A 20,979-nucleotide genomic window follows, 5' to 3' on the forward strand; every position below is an offset into this window, starting at 1 on the left:
AGAAATAAGTTTATTAACTACAAAAAGCTGTATTTTAAGTGGTCAAAGAGGTAGCAAACAGAACAAAGTAGGTTTCAGAGTAGCAGCCGTGTTAGTCTGTATCCGCAAAAAGAACAGGAGTACTTGGGGCACCTTAGAGACTAACACATTTATTTGAGCATAATATTTCGTGGGCTACAGCCCACTTCATCATATGCATCCGAAGAAGTGGGCTGTAGCCCACGAAAGCTTATACTCAAATAAATTTGTTAGTCTCTAAGGTGCCACAAGAACAAAGCAGATTACTAGGAAAATAATACAGAACACGCAATCTAAGTGAGATACACTAAATAAACTTGTTACATGTAACTTCTCACCTTAAATGTGATTCTAATAATCTTCTTCACAGGCCAGACGCCCTTCCAGCCTGGGCCCAGTTCCTTCCCTCAGTTTAGTTGTTTCCAGCCGTCATCTTGGGTGGGGTAGCTGGGGAGAACTGACCACCTGGATTACCTCACTCCGCACCCTTAAATAGGATTTGCATAAGGCAGGAGTCCTTTGTTTCCTAGTTTGACACACACATCCCAGCTTCTCCTGGAAAAGTACAGAATTCAGGATGGTCTCCAGGAGCTGCTTATCTAAAAAACAAACACAGCTCCTGTTTGCCGTGATCAATCTGTAACTGACTGAACAATCAAATGAGATAAACCCACTAAATTGCTGTGAATGAGGCAGGCACGAGGAAGAGTGTTTGCTTGATGAGAGAAACAGGGGGGGGGGAGGAGAGAGAGAAAGGGAGTCAGTTGGAGCAGCTGCTTATCTGGTCTGCAGGATGTTTGCAATTAAGAGTAAGGGGTCGGGAATATTTTCTGATTTTGCAAGGCAGGGAGCTGATACACAGTGTCGGCTCCAAAAATCCACTCTCTCTCTCTCTCTCCCCCGGTCCCTGTCACACTCCACCCCACCCCTCTCTTTTGAAAAGCACATTGCTGCCACTTGAATGCTGGGATAGCTGCCCATAATGCATCACTCCCAACAGCGCTGTAAATGTGGCCATACTGCAGCGCTGGTAGCTGTGAGTGTGGCTACACACCAGCGCTTTCCCTACACAGCTGTACAACCAGCGCTGTAATTCCCAGCGCTGCAACTCTCAAGTGTAGCCATGCCCTCAGTCTTTCCTGTTCAAGCTGTTCTGCTTTGTATAAATAGTCACTGGGCCAGAGAGTGAAGGTGAGAATGACTCAATAGCCTGGTGTTTAGGGCACTCACCTGGCAGGACTGGGAAGGGAGAGGATTTATACACAGCACAGGGAACAGGCTATGCCCCATGGATGGAAACACATTTGGAGACACTGCATTTAGTTACATGCTGATCTACGTCCATGTATTGATAACAACACTCTTTGCTTAAACGAAAAGCAGCTAAACCTGAAGAACAGACCGGTATTTCCGGTAGGAGAGTAAGAAGAGACTATTTAGGCAACACCATTAACTGAATCACAACAGACTTGCGTATCTGGGATATAGACAAACCAGCAGTAAAAAATCAGACCACAGCCAAATTGTTCTACACATGAGGGGCCTTGTACTGCTCACCCATAATCATGTTGAGTTTAATCAGCTTAAGTGGGACACTTGCAGACTAAGGAGAACTGACTGACTGTGAGTAAAGGTGGCAGAATGCAGCCCTGACAAGTTCTGGGGTACAGTGAAATCCCAAAAGACCCACTGCTACCTGTACAGACAAAGGAAAGGACAACTGAGCACTACATTATGTCCAATGCCTTTCAAAATAAGAATTATCTCCATACACCCGATGACATAAACCAGCTAGATACTCAGGGCCACACTTTTAAAACCAGACCCCAGTTTGGTAACTGCAGCCAGTTGCAGATGTAAGTTTGTGACTACACTTCACTGCAGGCAAATCTGATGCCATTTGGAGCCCAAGCCTGCACAGGGATCCTTGTGGTCAGAACTTTGAGGAATCTGCATCCGCAGACAATGTGGAGATGATGCCTGCAAATGTGGGTGTAAATGAGGCATTTGCACAGCTCTCAGCTATTTGCCCCCCCTGTTGGATTTCCCTCTGAGACCTTTCCCCATTCAGCGTATCCAGAACAGCTTGTCCAGTCCTGGGAGAACACCTCATCCAGGTCTCTGGGAGCCAGAACACGCAGTTTGACTCTGGATTTTCATCACTCAGATTCCTTCATTTGGCATGCAACCAGGGCCGGCTCTAGGCACCAGCACAACAAGCACTTCTCAAGGGGTAGTACTCAGGGCAGCACCTTTGATTTGGCAGTGGCACTCTGGCGGTTTTTTTGTTTTTGTTTTGCTTCGACAGCAGCACTCCGGCTCTTTTTTGCTTGGGGCAGCAAAAAACCAAGAGCCGGCCCTGCATGCAACAAAACTACACTGAGTTGATCAGACTCAAGCATAAGGGGTAGGGAGAGGGCATTCCACACATTCAAACTTACACAGACATCCTCTTCCTTTATATACATTTACACATTGTATTGCATTCGCTATACATTACACCACACATTTTGGATTGGCTTGGTTACTTTGCAGGAACCAGCATGCTCTGTCCAAGTGCTATTCATGTGGAACCTGATCTTTACATTCCAGGTTGATCATGTCCATAGTCCCTAGCATCTAAGGGTTGCTTCTTATCTTAGGCTATGTCAACACTTGCAGAGTTTCTCCGCTGTCAGTGAACCGGTGAAAGAAAAGCACTGGTATGTGTACTCACTTACTTCCACAGGCATCAGAGAGTGTTTACATTTGCAGCACTTCCATCACTGATGAGAGTAGCGGACCGAGGGCAGCTATTCGACAGTGCAGCTCTCTCCATTTTGACAATAGGTCTTGTGGGAAGGGCAGGGAGGGTGATCGTGGGGCATCCTGGGTCCCTGCACAGCCTCCTCTCCCCAAACACTGATCAGCTCCAGTAGCTCAGCATTGTTCCAAGAAGCAGGAGATCCTTTGCCCCATGGAGCAGGCATTGTCACCTGGCCAGATGAGAAGCGAGCACTTGCCGAGAAAACAGGAAGGGGGGTTTCAAAGTTCCCGGGTCTTTACAGGGCGAGGGGTGGACATCTGTTTAGCTGGCATCAGAGCAGCCGAGCTGCTGGCCAGACTGGTCACCTAGGCACTGTGGAATATCCTGCGGGGGCTAAAACCTCTGTAAACAGGAAGAATGTTTCACTTTCTAAGTGTAATCTCTGCCCATCTCTTGGCACTGAATTTACCTCATTTTCCCTCCCCTTGTCCAGTTAAAGAAAATACTGACACACACAAGAAACAGAGTTTTCTTAAACTTAAGAAAAGAAACACCTAGTAAATGGCCAGGAATATGCAGTTTCAGTAGCAATATTGTTGAACACACTTTACAGAGATCAACAAGTTCTGTAGTGAGCTATAAAATACTCTGGTCTCGTTTATTTACCATCCTCACATATTTCAACCAAAATGTTCAAACATAGATGCTAGAAAGGTAGGGTGTGTCCTACTCCCCTTCTGTAACAAGCCATGGGCACCAAGAGAAAAACAAACACCCTCTTTCAGCTGCCAACCTGTCATTTTCCCTGCACAAGCTTCTGGAAGTGTTGATTCTAATAGATAAACTGGGAATATGAAAAAAAGGCCAGAAAATATCCATCAGGATTCCCCGAGCCCTAGAGAACAGGAGGATTCTTGTGCATTAGCGCAAACCATGGCAAGAAATACAATCTTTAAAGAGCAACATTCTTTCTTGATTCTGATCTTTATTGGACTCCAGCAAAACTGATGCAAACGTACATCCAGGATAAACAAATCTTGGAAATAGTGACACAAAATGCAAACTTAACAGCTGTGGATTTGTACAAAACCCTTGTAAATATACAAATGACAGTGGCTGGTACTGGGACAGAATGAAAATTCTCTCCTGGATCCAAGGATGGCCTCTTGAGTCTCCCTCCTGCACTGACAGTGAGGTGACCAGGCCCCTCCCTCCAACCCACGTCTCTCCCTCCCTTAGGCCCCAGCCCTCTGCCCCGGCCACAAACTAACACCCTCCAAAGTCAGAACAAGAGTGGAGCGAATCCACCTCCTGCTCCTGAGTCTCTCACTCAAAGTTCATGTCAGGTTATTGAATCGAATGAGCCCTTCTGTGTCTGTTGAGGCTCACACTTGTACATGATTTTAGTGCTTTGGTTTCCCAGGCCTCCTGAAACAGGTAAAACCAGCCACTGACCCTTTCCCAGGGAGCGAAGCTTCAAAGTCTGGGCATCTGCATAACCAGCCTTGGGATTTGCTTTATTCACGCCTTAGTGACTCCAGATTCCTGAGGAAATCCAGCCAGCAAGCCAAGAACCCACAAATACATATAACACGTATTGATACAACAGCCTATGAATAGGCCCATCTCACCTGGCCCATCTCAGTATAAATCTTTGAAGTTTTCCTGCTTCCAAAGTCTGGCTCATAAACATGTAGATAATAGAAAGTCTCAAAGACATGCCTGTGTTCATCTGTCACAAGGCTCACCAGTCTGTAACTCCCTGGATCACCCCAACACTTAGAGATAGATTCAGTGTTTGCTATGTCCCAGGTCTCAGCTACAGGAGCTGATTTCAATGGTTAGCAGCTTTACTTCATTATTAAATTCCTCCAGCACTCTTCGGTGTAACCATCTGGTCCAGGTGACTGTTTGCCATTTTTTTAACTGGTTTATTCCAGCAATTCTACTTTTGACACATCAGTCTTCGACAGTGACTCATCTCCGCTACCTGAAAAAGCGTAGGCATCACCCCAACATCCTCTGTGGTGGTGATTGATACAAATAAATGATTTGTGTCCCAGTCCTGCAAACATTTAAGCTTGGGGTCTTAATCCCTCTGCAGTGTCTCTATACTATTTAATTATTTCCTTTTCCCCTGCAAGGCCAGAGAGCTCACCAGTCCCTGTGCAGGCTCCTTGTCTTCGATATACAGAAAGAAAGAATGTGTGTTCTTGGCTAATCCCTCTTCAAAGTCTCGCCAAACCCTCCAAACTTCCATTTTTACATTTCACTGCCATATTTTATGCTCTTTCTGTTGCGTTCTCTGGGGTTGGAACTTGACCTGTTTGGCTTAAATAACCTCTTGAATCTTTCCATTTAACCCTTCCTGCTTCTTTTTTTTCTTTAGGGGAAGGCACACTTCCTAAGACTCAACTGACGTAAGGTTAAGTCATTTCCATGCTAAATCTAAGGATTTTAATAGCCTCACTTTTGACTTTAGGTTTTCACTGTGAGCTTCCCCATTTTTAAAAATCCCCATCTCTGAATTTTAGTGACATCATGATGATTTTTGCTAGAATCTCTCCCATGAAGATGTTGCACTTAAAAAAAAGTCACTATTACTAGTTATACCAACAACACCGTGTCACTTAGGACTAAGCTGAGAACAGCCTCTCTGCTATGTCTCCTAGAACAGGCATTTAAGGTTACAGAAATGTCCAGTCCCCGTGTGTTGTTATTATTACATTACAATAGCACCTAGAGGCCTCAACCAGGTTGAAGACTCGTTATTCTGTCTGGGACTCTTTAGGCAATGACATGCAATAATAAGCGTTGTATTTCCCTGGCCATCTTAAATTTTGTTGGGCAAAAGAGAAACTTTCAGCAAGGATTGCTTTAAATGTACAGAGCAGAGATTCCATTTCAGTATTAATAGATTTACATCAGCATAGACCCTCAATGGCTTTGGGGAATTAACCCTTCGTACTCTGTCTCTCATTGACACCTATGGTGTATCTCAAACTTATTCTTTAGAAGGGGCTGAATTTCCTTGTTAAATTATGGTCCTTGGGTAAGGAAATAAATATCAGACTCTACACTCCCCTCGCTCCACAGCAGAGCTGCCACTGATGGCAACGGGAGGTGGGCACAGAGCTCCAGGGTAGAACATGGCCTTTAAGTAGCAATGATACCAACCAATGAAAAGTTCTGATGTTTATTATTTGTTCAGTGTCTTCCTGTCACATTCAGTATCAGTTAATTCCCTTTGTTTATCTCCCCCCTTTATGGTCTGTGTCTCTCTTCTGGTTTTTCTTCCCTGTTAACTCCCATCCTCCCACCTGTAGTTCAGGTTGACATTGAATTGGGGATTTAGAACTAGCACCCCAGGGAGATTACTGAGGGGCAGTGTTTGCATTAGCATTCACATCTCCCAGGGTCATCAGGCCATCTGCAGACTCAGCCAGACATCGCTGCTTCAGTGACATTCATTTCATATACAGGAAATTTCTTCACAATTATGAGGCCAAAAAAGGTACTTTTAAAAGTAAGTCAATAAAGGAAAGCTTATACTCTGTAGAATCTGAGTATATGATGCAGCAACAAAAACACATCACATGGGACAGGTGTTTGACACACCAGCTTTAAAGGGAAAGCAATTCCCACTTCAAATCTTTTGCACTACTTCAATTCCTTAAAGGGAGTCAAAAACTGTCTCAAGATTTGTAAATCCTCTGCACAGCCTTGCATTTCAGATACTTAAATATACATCAGCCAGAGAAGCCAATATGTAGCAATGTTTAACAGCAGAATGAGTCCAACCTCCCAATAGTGCATCTCAAAAATATTCCACATCATTTCTGAACTCCGAGACATTAGTCTGCAGATGAATGTATGACACTGAGATAGAAGACATTCCATCCTCCTTGTCTTTGTACCTGGGTTCTGATGGCTGGATGCTGCATTATGCACAATCGACAAACCAGGTTGTATCTTCTGCAAAACCTCCAATACTTTGGTTGTTTTTCCATTTATGTTCCTTTCAGACAAGCTGTGAAAACAAAAACAAACAAAAAACAAAAAAAACCTATCAATGTAATGTCATAGAATCATGGAATATCAGTGTTGGAAGGGACCTCAGGAGGTCATCTAGTCCAACCCCCTGCTCAAAGCAGGACCAATTCCCAACTAAATCATCCCAGCCAGGGCTTTGTCGAGCCTGACCTTAAAAACCTCTAAGGAAGGAGATTCCACCACCTCCCTAGGTAACCCATTCCAGTGCTTCACCACCCTCCTAGTGAAAAAGTTTTTCCTAATATCCAACCTAAACCTCTTCCACTGCAACTTGAGACCATTACTTCTTGTTCTGTCATCTGCTACCACTGAGAACAGTCTAGATCCATCCTCTTTGGAACCCCCTTTCAGGTAGTTGAAAGCAGCTATCAAATCCCCCCTCATTTTTCTCTTCTGCAGACTAAACAATCCCAGTTCCCTCAGCCTCTCCTCATAACTCATGTGCTCCAGCCCCCTAATAATTTTTGTTGCCCTCTGCTGGATTCTTTCCAATTTTTCCACATCCTTCTTGTAGTGTGGGGCCCAAAACTGGACACAGTACTCCAGACGAGGCCTCACCAATGTTGAATAGAGGGAAATGATCAGTCCCTCGATCTGCTGGCAATGCCCCTACTTATACAGCCCCAAATGCCGTTAGCCTTCTTGGCAACAAGGGCACACTGTTGACTCATATCCAGCTTCTCGTCCACTGTAACCCCTAGGTCCTTTTCTGCAGAACTGCTGCCTAGCCATTTGGTCCCTAGTCTGTAAGGGCAGGTCCATACTTACCGCGTGGGTCGACGCGGTGAGTTCAACTTCTCGGAGTTCGAACTATCGCGTCTAATCAAGACGCGATAGTTCGAACTCCCCACGCGCTCCGGTCGACTCCGGAACTCCACCACCGCAAACGGCGGTGGCGGAGTCGACCTTGGAGCCGCGGAGTTCGACCCCGCCGCATCTGGTCGGGTAAGTTAGTCGAACTAAGGTAGTTCGACTTCAGCTACGCTATTCGTGTAGCTGAAGTCGCGTACCTTATTTTTACCCCCCCCCCCCCGTAGTGTAGACCAGACCTAAGAGTGAATGTGATTCTTCCGTCCTAAGTGCAGGACTCTGCCCTTGTCCTTGTTGAACCTCATCAGGTTTCTTTTGGCCCAATCCTCTAATTTGTCTAAGTCCCTCTGTATCCTATCCCTACCCTCCAGTGTATCTACCACTCCTCCCAGTTTGCAAACTTGCTGAGATTGCAGTCCACACCATCCTCCAAATTGCTAATGTCAAGTTTGTAAACATTTTTCAACAACTTAATGGAAATGAAGTTTAATAGAGCATTGCAATTTTAATCAAAGATGTCAGTGCTAAAATGTTACAATAAGAAAAGACACTTTAGAAAGTACAGAAATGCAGAATTAAGGTCCCCCAACAATACTAATTCTGCCTTCCTACCCCTGCCATCCTGTGCACCCTCCATGTCCGGTAGATGTGTGTCTAAAAGCATCACAGAGTAATGTGTTAAATCTCAGACAGCTTGGCAGTTCAACCGGGAATATCTCAACCCCCACGTTACTGTGGAGTTTTGTCTGCAGGCATCTTAAACCCCGTCCAACATACGTCATGCAGCTGAATGTACCTAACCGAACAGCAAGGGAAGAGGAGATGTAAGCTGTTCACTACAGTGAGGAGCTGGATCACTGTATGAGAGTGAATGGTCAAAATGGTTGTCAAATATCCAGGTGCTGACAGGAGGAATTTCTATCAGGGAGTGGAAGGACTTGGAGAGATCTTTGGTGCATATAGGAAGAATCAAGTCATTGCTTCGCTTTTCCATTTAAGGCTCTTGACTTACTCCACAAACATAAATGAATTTAGCACCCAGCACACCTATGAGATAACCCCCCTTAACAGACGAGTAACTGAAGCACTAAGAGATGACATTTTCTAAAGCTTGTGCAGCCAAACCTGGCAGGATGGGCAGCTACAAGCATTTCCTTTTAGCTCCTCTGGAAGCTCAAAGTGTTGTTTAAAAGAAGGGGTGGGGGCGTTAGTCATACATCGTGGTCTGGGGGGAGTATGGAACAAAAGGAGAGAACAGGGTGTGGTTAAGGGCACAGTGGTTCATTCTGAATTTTCAAAGCCCTCGCAGGGATCCCACGTTGCCAGACAGGCGCTGGTCTCATCACAAGAGACATGGAACTAACTCACAAGATGCATGTTCACACCCTCAGCTCCTGACCAGGCATTAGTTCTGACAAGATGCTCCACACCCAGAGACCCGCCGACTGCACACTGATGACCCAGGACCAAAACACACTTCACAACCACAGCTGCACAAGGAGTCAGGGCACTATGGAGAATGACACAGATAGAGCAGCTGTGGATTCATGGAGGAAAACTGGGGAGAATAAGGGGGAGAGGGGCCAGAAAGGAGAGGTTCATATCCCTGGCATTGAAGGGATGCAAGGGAAGAGGGAGAGAGAGAGAGGAGAGGCCTGTGAGGAAAGTCTCTTCCCTAGGGGGCTGCTGGAGGGACAAGCAACACTGCAGTGAAGTAACTCATAGAGCAGCTCCCATGGCTTTAACAAGGCCATGGAGACTGAGGGAGGGAAGGGGAAGTACAACACAGGACCTGGGCATATCAAACAGTGGTTCCAAATCCAAGACCATAAGAGGTTGCTGGGGAATGCAGCTGGGAGCACCATGGGAGCTGCCTCTGGTCCTGTGCCCAGACATGGGCATTGGAGGGTTGCAGACACAGTGGGGCAGACAGGGAAGCAGAGGAGGTCCCTGAAGCAGCCCACCATGCTGCTAGAAGTGATAGGAGCAGGAACAGCAGCAGTAGTACCAGAGGTGGAGAGGTGCAGGGGAGAGGTGCAGTGGCAGACACAAGTCAAAGTTTGCCCACAGTAGCAGCAACAAAGTGGTGCCACATATTACCAGTGTCTGGGGAAAGCTCACAATTGTCTCTTAAGTGATTTCTCTCCAACAGCAGAAGCATGATTGGGTGCGTGTCCATCAGGAGGTCCTGGAAGCCCCTCAGCAAGTAGAGGCAGATTGGGAGGTGCTGACCAAGGACTTCCAGCAATGAGCTGAGGGCCAGCACCAATTTCAGGACCATTCCCCATAATCAGTATTAAATGTAGAAATGTAATTGTACAGACCACACAGACAGCCATGGGCACAAGCCAAAGCCTTCAAATGGCAGCTGGGAACCACAACACCCTCATGTGTTTCTACACAAAAACATTAAGGATCTCTGGGAAGCTGAGGAAATTCCTCAGGACTTCAAGGATACCATAGTTACATTTATACAAAAATGAAGGGAATAAAACTGACTGTGGTAATTATCAGGGTATCTCCCTGCTATCTGTAGGTGGCAAAATCCTAGTCCACATTTTGCTCAGTTGGGTTTTCAGAACAGTATCAGAGAAGTTTCTACCACAGACTGCAATGTGAATTTAGACCAGGTCGGAGCACCACAAACATGGTTTACTTTTATTAGACAGATTCCAGAAAAATGCATTCAACAAAACATGGGACTATATGCTGTTGTCGTTGATCTTAAAATAAGTTTGAAACTGATCAGTAATGGCCTCTGGAAAATTCAAGAAAAAAGTTTGGCTGCCCCACCAAATTAATTATCATCATACGTCAATTCCATGAAGACATGTCTGGTCAAGTACCCTCAGATGGTGGCTTCTCTAAATCACTCCCCATATCTAATGGGGTGAAACAAGGCTGCAAGCTGGAACCAGCCCTCTTTGTTCTGTTTTTTGCAGCCATTGTGATTTATGGAACCAATAACCTTCAAAAGAGCATCTACGTAAGGTACAATCTACAAAGGGTTACTGCAAAGACAAACGTTCTTGAGAAATTCATGCATGAAGCCTTTTTTTCCAGATGAATGTGCTCTATTTAATCAGAGTTAAACAAGACATACAATTTATCCTTGAGAGGTTCTCAAGGCCACTGTAGTAGAGAGAGAGAGCCTGGTGGAAGATATGAGGCCTGAACCAGAGGCTGTGAACCAAAGTCAGGCTATGAATTAAAGCAGATGCTTTACAAGCTCGCTGTCCAGTACATGAACTTGGCAATGTTCCTGCTAGCATTGCTAAAAGTACGAGGCACTAGATAGTTATATAAATACATTCCAGAAGGCCAGTGCCCCCCAGTCCAGCACAAAATAAGATTCTTTGATAGAATAATGAATAGGGACGTTTAGTCCAAGATATCAGAAATAAGAACAGCCATACTGGGTCAGACCAAAGGTCCATATAGCCCAGTATCCTGTCTTCCGACAATGGCCAATGCCAGGTGCCCCAGAGGGAACGAAAAGAACAGGTAATCATCAAGTGATCAATCCCCTGTCACCCACTCCCAGCTTCTGGCAAACAGAGGCTAGGGACACAATCCCTGAATAAGGCACAAGAGGAGGTAACAAACAGATGTCATGAAACACGTAAGGTGGTAGGTAAATTGTATCCCAGTTGTGTCTCAGTCTATAAATGTTGGGGTACCTCACCTTAACCCTTTGAGTGGCCAAGGGGACAGCACAGACTCCCACTCCTGACTGAGTTGCTCCTTGCCGCAGGGCACCTATGTGTTAATGTACTTGTGCAAGTTGTCCGAGTTGTTAGGACTGTGTCTTGAGGGCAATAAACCTGGCCAAGTGCCTTTGTCATTCAACCATGCCTGTGGTCCTTCTCTCTGAATAACACTGAGGTCTGCTGAATTAGCAGGCTGCACTCTCTGCTAGTGCTGATAACATCAGAGATCCAAGGACAGAAGCACTGAGCAGCTGTAACAGCTTAGCAGCCTTGACAGCATCAAAGCAACAACATTTCACCCTTTAGCAATTAAACAATTTAGACTCACCATCATCCTGGAAAAAGCTGACGTCCTCTTTCACTCAGCTCCATCAACTCCAGCTATTGAGCAAAACATCACCATTGATGGTACAGAACTAACAAGCATCAATCACTTTACATGCTTGAGTAGCACCATCTCAAATTATGGTTCTCTGGATGAAGAAATACCAGATAGAATACAAAAGGCAAGCCAGGCCCTCAGAAGACTTTGCCATTGGATAGGCACCATCAGACAACGGAACTGATTATGGATAATGCAGCAGTGAGAGTGTCCCTTTCATATGGATGTGAAATATGGACAGCTTATCACAGATACATTAAGCAACTTTAAAAATTCCACTTGCCGTCTCCACTCCATTCAGAAAGTCAACTGGCGAGACAAAGTCTCAAACACTAACGTCCTTGAAAGAGCAAAAAGCACCAGCACTGAGGTAATGGTCATCCAAGCTCAGTTTAGATGGACAGGTCCTGTTATCAGAATGGGCAACAGACTCCCAAAGAAAGTTCCCTATGGAGGGAGCTGAAACTCAGAAAGCTCCAGAGGGAGAGTCAAAGAAAATGTTTCAAAAACACCCTTAAGCAGAATCTGACCGTATGTGATTTAAATGTTGATAACTTTGAAGACACAGCCAAGGACAGACATGAATGGAGCGCTACTGTCAATAACGGTTGTGAACAGTTTGAGGAAGACAGACAAGAAAAACTGATTGAAAAAAAGGGCCAACCATCATGCAAAGTCTTCCATGGGAGCCTGCATGTTCGTGTGTGACATGTTTGTGGTCTTGCTCTTCATAGGTCAGGCTATACAGCCACACGAGAACACGTGCAATGCTGTGACATCGTCATCAGATATGACGGATAGCCATGCATGTGTTCCTAAGAGATTTAGCAATGATTGATTGGTTTGGTGTGAGGAAGGAAATAACATTGCTACTATGTGCAGTTCACAATGGGTGACTGGGGGAGGATAACCAAATTGCACCCTTGTATTATTTGGTAAATAGTTCAGAAATCCAGATAAATGTTTTTTTTTTAATTATTTTGTAAAGGCTTCACTAGCCAAAATTTGACAAATTTGACATATTGGCTGAGAACATTATGACTAGAGCACAAAACGTTTCCCTCCCTCCATTCCCTCACCCCCCAAATATTCACCTTTTAATGGGGGGGACCCCAAAAAACATTTTGGTTTTCAGCTGAAAGTTTCTGAGTTTTGAGTGTTCTGTTTTCTAAAGAAAAACTGAAAATTTGAGAGGAAAGCAGACATTTCTAAACTCGATTTTCTGTCAAATGACCTTTTGACAAAAAAATTTCTACCATTTGTGCTGCTGTCTGCTTGTCAAACAGGGAACTTGCCCACTGGGTTTTCCACAGGTGCTCGACTAAATTTTTTTTTAAAAAACCTCTTACTCGGTGATCAAGTAATGCCAGCCCCCGCAGCTTATCAAAAAACAGCATTTCCATCTTTTGGGAAATTCCACTATTTTGACATTTTTTTAGATCCTAAATTGTAGCAGTTGAAATATTGAATCTTTTCTCAAATAAAATGTTCAGAAAAAAATCTTGATTTAGGAATGTTTAAAAATTTTGGTCCTACTTTTTCCAACTAAATGAAACATACCGAGATTACTGCATCAGAACATTCTGTATGAGCTGAGGTTGACATTACTGAATGTGCCTGCCAGAGCTGCGGCTGCGTCTCTTGGGATCCCTCTTGCCTCCCTTCACCCCACTGGTGTGGGCGCCATGGCCTGACTGTCTCCCATGATGCACCACAGTTTCTTCCTGTGACCAAGCTCTGCAGTGCAGGCCCATCATGGGGGACATATACTGGAAGGGGAACCAAGCCAATAAGTGAGCATGAGGGGGATGAGGGACCCAAACTACAATTCCCATGGGGCGCTGTGGCAGTTCAGGCAGACACAATGATTAATGGCAACCTGCCCAGAAATAATATGTTTTAATTTGATTTTCGTTTTAAAAAAAAGTCAAAAGAGCTTCACAAAAATCAACATTTTTCCACAGAAAATTTCATGTCTGAAGAAACTGTAATTTTCTATCTAAAAAAACTATCAGTGGGAAATTCCAGACCAGCTCTACTAACCACTGTACAAACACTTGGGGAGACACTGTCCCTGCCCTGAAAATCACACACATATGGGGGAGAATTGTCTCTCCTTCTACAGCCCCTGCACACAGCTGCAGCAGCATATAGGGCAGTAACAGCTCCTTAGCTGGCAGGGGGGAAATTCCCCCAGTCCTAGCATTGTGCCAGACAGTCACAGGCTGTATTGTGCAAGGAAGTTGGAGGAGGCAGTTTGCCTAAGTTACATTGTCACTCCCGCCCTCAGCCCATACAGATCAGCCCAATTCACCTCATTGGTTCATGTAGGCCACACGCGTCCCTAGGTGACTGGAAGCCCAGCACACACTGTGATGGATTCTTTTGATACAGAAACCAAAAGTCACTTACTCGAGCTTCTGTAACTTGCAGTTTGGATGTTTCAGTCCTTCACACAGAAGCTTCACTCCTGAATAACTCAGGTTATTACCTCTCAGGTTCAGCTTTCTCAGGGACCGGTTTGTGCTGAGCAGAGAGGAGAGATCTCCACAGCAAGCATCAGTGAACTGGCAATCCCAAACCCTGCAGAGATGGAGATGTTAACAGTGAACAGAGAGGAACTGACCAGTTCACTCCGTTTAATTCATTCATCAGTGTACTGAAGCACTAGCTTCAGAGGAGTAGCCGTGTTAGTCTGTATCAGCAAAAAGAACGAGGAGTACTTGTGGCACTTTAGAGACTAACAAATTTATTTGAACATTAGCACTTCATCAGATGCATGTAGTGAAAAATACAGTAGGCAGGTATAAATATACAGCACATGAAAAGATGGGAGTTGCCTTACCAAATGGGGGTCAGTGCTAACGAGGCCAATCCAATCAAGGTGGATGTGGCCTAGTCCCAAAAGTTGACAAGAAGGGGTGAATATCAACAGAGGGAAAATTACTTTTTGTAGCTACCCAGCCACTCCCAGTCTTTATTCAGGCTTAATTTGATGGTGTCAAGTTTGCAAATTAATTCCAGTTCTGCAGTTTCTCATTGGAGTCTGTTTTTGAAGTTTTTTATTGAAGAATGGCCACTTTTAAGTCTGTTATTGAGTGTCCGGGGAGATTGAAGTGCTCTCCTAATAGTTTTTAAATGTTACAATTCTTGATGTCTGATTTATGTCCATTTATTCTTTTGCATAGTGTGGAAGAAAACCCAGTCCTCAGTCTGTGTTTATAGCAACAAGCCAGAGACAATTTATTTCGAGCAATTGCAAGAGTAGACTGATTTAGGCAGGGGGTCCCCCCCACCTTAGGCAGATCTACACTCTACAAGCAGCATAAGACAAGTATTTATACCTTCCTGTTACATATATAAATGGCTAGCGGTTATCCTTTGTTTATACAAACTTCGTCCATATATTACCTTACCTCAAGGTTTCTGCTAAATTAGCATTCCATCCTTATCAGCTAAAAGCAAGGAAAGTACAGCTAAAAGCGAGGTGAAGCAGCATCTCTTAACTCTCACATTGTTAGGGTTAGAGGCCTCTTTTTCTAATTCTGCTTCCACAGTAGAGACTGTGCGGTCTGGCCAATGTACATGGCAGAGGGGCATTGCTGACACATGCTGGCATATATCACATTGGTAGATGTGCAGGTGAACAAACCCCTGATAGTGTGGCTGATGTGGTTAGATCCTATGATGGTGTCCCTTGAATAGATATGTGGACAGAGTTGGCAACAGGGTTTGTTGCAGGTATTGGTTTCTGGGTTAATTTTTTTGTTGTGTGGTGTGTAGTTGTTGGTGAGTATTTGTTTCAGGTTGGGGGCTGTCTGTAAGCGAGGACTGGCCTGTCTCCCAAGGTCTGTGAGAATGAGGGATCGTCCTTCAGGATAGGTTGTAGATCCACGATGATGCGCTGGAGAGGTTTTAGTTGGGGGCTGTAGGTGATGGCTAGTAGTGTTGTTATTTTCTTTGTTGGGCCTGTCCTGTAGTAGGTGACTTCTGGGTACTCTTCTGGCTCTGTCAATCTGTTTCCTCACTTCCCCAGGTGGGTATTGTAGTTTTAAGAATGCTTGATAGAGATCTTGTAGGTGTTTGTCTCTGTCTGAGAGATTGGAACAAATGCGGTGGTATCTTAGGGCTGAGCTGTAGACAATGGATCATGTGATGTGGTCTGGATGAAAGCTGGAGGCATGTAGGTAAGTATAGCAGTCAGTAGATTTCCGGTATATGATGATGTTTATGTAACCATCGGTTATTTGCACTGTAGTGTCCAGGAAGTGGATGTCTCATTTGGACTGGTCCAGGCTGAGGTTGATGGTGGGATGGAAATTGTTCAAATCCTGGTGGAATTCCTCAAGGGCTTCCTTCCCATGGATCCAGATGATGAAGATGTCATCAATGTAGTGCAAGTAGAGTGGGAGTACTAGGGGACGAGAGCTGAGGAAGCGTTCTAAGTCAGCCATAAAAATGTTGGCATACTGTGGGGCCATGCGGGTACCCATTGCAGTTTTGCTGACTTGAAGGTATAAATCATCCCCAAATGTGAAATAGTTGTGGGTGAGGACAAAGGCACAAAGCTCAGCCACCAGGTTTGCCGTTACATTATTGGGGATACTGTTCCTGATGGCTTGTAGTCCATCTTTGTGTGGAATGTTGGTGAAGAGGGATTCTACATCCATAGTGGCCAGGATGGTGTTTTCTGGAAGATCACCAATGGATTGTAGTTTCCTGAGTAAGTCAATGGTGTCTCGAGGATAGCTGGGAGTGCTGGTAGCATAGGGCTTGAGGAGAGAGTCTACATAGCCAGACAATTCTGCTGTCAGGGTGCCAATGCCTGAGATGATGGGGTGTCCAGGATTTCCAGGTTTATGGATCTTGGGTAGCAGATAGAATACCCCTGGTCAGGGCTCTACGGGTGTGTCTGTATAGATTTGTTCATGTGCTTCTTCGGGGAGTTTCTTGAGCAGATGGTGCAGTTTCTTTTGGTAACCCTCAGTGGGATCAGAGGGTACTGGCCTGTAGAATGTGGTGTCAGACAGTTGCCTAGCAGCCTCTCGTTCATACTCCGACCTATTTGTGATGACAACAGCAGCTTCTTTGTCAGCCTTTTTTATTATAATGTCAGAGTTGTTTCTGAAGGTGTGGATGACATTGTGTTCTGCACAGCTGAGGTTATGTGGCAAGTGATGCTGTTTTTCCACAATTTCAGCCCGTGCACGTTGGCAGAAGCACTCTATGTAGAAGTCCAGTCTTTTGTTTCGACCTTCAGGAGGAATCCATGCAGAATCCTTCTTCTTGTAGCGTTGGTAGGAAGGTGTCTGTGGGTTAGTGTGCTGTTCAGTGGTGTGGTGGAAATACTTCTTGAGTCAGAGATGGCGAAAGAAGGATTCCAGGTCACTGCAGAACTGTATCATGTTCGTGGGGGTGGTGGGGAGGAAGAAGAAGCCCCGAGATAGGACAGACTCTTCTGCCAGGCTAAGAGTATAGCTGGATAGATTAACAATATTGTTGATTGAGTTAAGGGTACCACTGTTGTGGCCCCTTGTGGCATGTGTTCAGGCTGCTTCAGCATTTCCCCTTTAGTGCCATGATTTAGTCACTCAGGACTTTCTAAAACTTACCTTTGAGTGAAACATTCCAGTTCTGCTCACTATTGCCCAAGCGTGAATGTCTTCTGCAAGTTTGGGATAAAACAAAAAACCAATCCTGCTATTTTTGCGAATAAGGCAAGTCGGGGGGGGGGAGGCGAGGGAGGAGTGGGAACACACTTTCCTTTATTATCAAATTAAAGTTAAAATTTTAAAAGAAAACCAACAACTCTTGCTACAGTGCTTGTGAGTATGTGTGCGCTATTTCTTTACATTTGTAGAAGGAAGCCAGGCAAGAGGGATGAGGGAAGGCTCCAGGTAGAAGCTTGAGAGTTAAAGGGAGAGAATAACTTTAGGGATAATGGTCTTGTTTCATTGTCAGAGGAAAGCGACTCTTTCTGACTCTTGACCAGGGGTAGGCAACCTATGGCACATGTGCCAAAGGCTGCACGCGAGCTGATTTTCAGTGGCACTCACACTGCCCAGGTCCTGGCCACCGGTCTGGGGAGATCTGCATTTTAATTTAATTTTAAATGAAGCTTCTTAAACATTTTAAAAACCTTATTTACTTTACATACAACAATAGTTTAGTTATATATTATAGACTTATAGAAAGAGATGTATTACTGGCACGCAAAACCTTAAATCAGAGTGACTAAATGAAGACTCGGCACACCACTTCTGAAAGCTTGCCCACCCCTGATCTTGACTATTGTCACACAGGAGCACAGAAGTGCCTGCAGAGATAAAGTTAACACTTGTGGGAGAAATGGCCCTTAGGCTGGGGAAGGGCTCTATTGTGTCGTGCAGAAAATGGATTTTCTCTTAGCTGTTATGAACGTTTGTGTACAATCATGAGACTCAATGTACAAAACCCACATTTACCTGCCCAAATGTCTGTGCACACAATTCAGTAATTGTATGTCCAGTTGCTCCTGCAAATGCAGGTGATCTCATAAGTGAAAATAGGACCTCAAAATATTCTCAGTGCAAAATTAGAGAACACTTTTGAAAAGGCTGGTCTAACAAGGAAAGTGCAGTAACTCCTCACTTAAAGTCATCCTGGTTAATGTTGTTTCCTTGTTATGTGGCTGATCAATTAGGGAACATGCTCATTTAAAGTTGCGCAATGCTCCCTTATAATGTTGTTTGGCAGCCGCCTGCTTTGTCCACTGCTTGCAGGAAGAGCAGCCCGTTGCAGCTAGTGGTGGGGGCTTGGAACCAGCGTGGACCAGCAGCCTCCCTATCAGCTCCCTGCTCTCCTAAGTTCCCTGTGCAGTTCAGCTGTCCCTCCCCCCACTGCCATGTGCTGCTCCTGTCCTCTGCCTTGGAGCTGCTCCCGGGAGCCTCCTGCTTGCTATGTGTGGGGGAAATGGGGTCTAATATCAGAGTGTACCCCCCCTGCTCCTGCCACCCACTTACCCTATCTCCATAGAGTGGGGTGGGAGGGAGGAGGAATGGGACATGACAAGGCTCAGGACTGAGGGAGCTTGCAGGCACAGCTGCTTTCTCAACTTCCTGATCTAAAAAGGCAGTGTACTTAGAGAGGGGTCAGTGTCCTTAAAGGGGCAATGCACATCTCTCTCACACACACACACACAGGATGTGTGTCTCTGTCTGCCATGCTGTCTTCCCCCCCTCTATTTGTGCTACCTTGTAGAGTATGAGGCTACATTAACAACAATGTGTTAACCCTTGAGGGCTCAGCTGAGTTCTAGTTCCTCATTTAGCAGTAAGGCATCCCCTGGGAAATATCCCACCCTCTGATTCCATCACCTCAACCAAGCTTCACAATCATCATTGCTGTGTACAGTATTACCGTATTGTCCCGAGTATAGGCCGCACTTTTTTCCCCTAATTTAAGTCTTTAAACTAGGGGTGCGGCCTATAAGCGGGATCTTGCCAAAAAAAACCCAATAAAAATACTTTCAATCCCAGCCGCGGCGGGGAATCAGAGCGCTCCGGGCTGCCCGCCGCGGCGGGCAGCCCGGAGCCCTCTGATTCCCCGCCGCGGCTGGGATTTAAAGAGCTCTGGGCTCCCCGCCGCAGCGGGCAGCCTAGAGCCCTCTGAGTCCCGGCCGCGGCTGGGAGTTAAAGCGCTCTGGGCTTCCCGCCGCGGCGGGCAGCCCAGAGCGCGCTGATTCCCCGCCGCGGCTGGGATTTAAAGAGCTCTGGGCTCCCCGCCGCGGCAGGCAGCCCAGAGCGCTCTGATTCCCCGCCGCGGCTGGGATTTAAAGGGCTCTGGGCTCCCCGCCGCGGCGGGCAGCCCAGAGCGCTCTGATTCCCCACCGCGGCTGGGATTGAAAGCGCTTTGGGCTCCCCGCCGCGGCGGGCAGCCCAGAGCGCTCTGATTCCCCGCCGCGGCTGGGATTTAAAGGGCTCTGGGCTCCCCGCCGCGGCGGGGAGCCCAGAGCGCTCTGATTCCCCGCCGCGGCTGGGATTTAAAGGGCTCTGGGCTCCCCACCGCGGCGGGCAGCCCTGAGCGCTCTGAGTCCCGGCCGCGGCTGAGATTTAAAGGGCTCTGGGCTCCCCGCCGCGGCAGACAGCCCAGAGCCCTCTGAGTCCCAGCCGCGGCTGGGATTTAAAGGGCTCTGGGCTCCCCGCCGCGGCAGACAGCCCAGAGCCCTCTGAGTCCCGGCCGCGGCTGAGATTTTCTTTAAGTTAAAAAAAGTTAAAAATTTAATTTTTTTAAAATAGCACCAAACTTTAAGGGTGCGGCTTATAATCAGGAGCGGCCTATACTCGGAACAATACGTAAATTGTTTGTTTAAAACTTATACTGTGTATACATATATATATATAATATAGTCTTTTGTCTGGTGAAAAATATTTCCCTGGAACCTAAGCCCCCCTATTTACATTAATTCTTATGGGGAAATTGGATTCGCTTAACAGCATTTCTCTTAAAGTTGCATTTTTCAGGAACATGACTACAAAGCTAAGTGAGGAGTTATTGTATCAAGGAACCCAGCAATGACTTACACTAATTTCTGCAGTTTACATCTGGGATGTTTCAGTCCTTCACACAGAAGTTTAATTCCTGAATCTCCCAGTTTATTCCCACTCAGCTCCAGTTCAGTCAGGGACTGGTTTGTAGTGAGGGCAGAAGAGAGATTCCCACAGCAAGCAGCTGTGAGACCGCACTGCCGCAATCTGCAAAGGGAACAGAGAGAACAATAACCATCTCCTTCCATAAAGGGGTCAGTATTTGCTTTACTTAGTTCAGTGATACTTTCTTCATTCTGGTAACTTGGTAGTTTCACTGTCTATAAAGGCTGTATACCTGTCACCCAATGTATTTTAATTATTAAAATTCAATATGTGATGAGTTACTGATTCAGATTGTATTTGTACACAGTGCAAGAATAGTTTCAGAATATTTCACATAGCATCCCACAAAAATACAGAAATTGGATAATCATCTGATATGATATGCACATTCTGTGCACATATTCCCACCTGCCAAGCCCTGTGCTTAACAAGCTAAGTTCCTGTAGAGGATGAGAGCTTTGGTCATCTCATTAGACTAGTGGAGTACATTACCAGTTCCCCTCAAGGTTTCTTGCCTACATCATGATCCCTGATTCACTCTCTTATTTTTAAATGAAAATATTTTCAATTTTTTTTAATTGACAAGCACAATGACATTGCATTTCAGAAACTAACAAAGTTTAAATGATT

The 20,979-nt window shown here is 45.5% G+C and overlaps 1 pseudogene; it reads right to left on the minus strand.

The window, feature by feature from the left end:
• Positions 1 to 5,400: 5,400 nt before the first annotated feature.
• LOC123369023 overlaps positions 5,401 to 20,979 on the minus strand; it is a 34,929-nt pseudogene continuing 19,350 nt past the window's right edge.

The sequence above is a fragment of the Mauremys mutica genome, chromosome 4 (genome assembly GCF_020497125.1).
Source record: "Mauremys mutica isolate MM-2020 ecotype Southern chromosome 4, ASM2049712v1, whole genome shotgun sequence".
Classification (NCBI taxonomy): Eukaryota; Metazoa; Chordata; order Testudines; family Geoemydidae; genus Mauremys; species Mauremys mutica.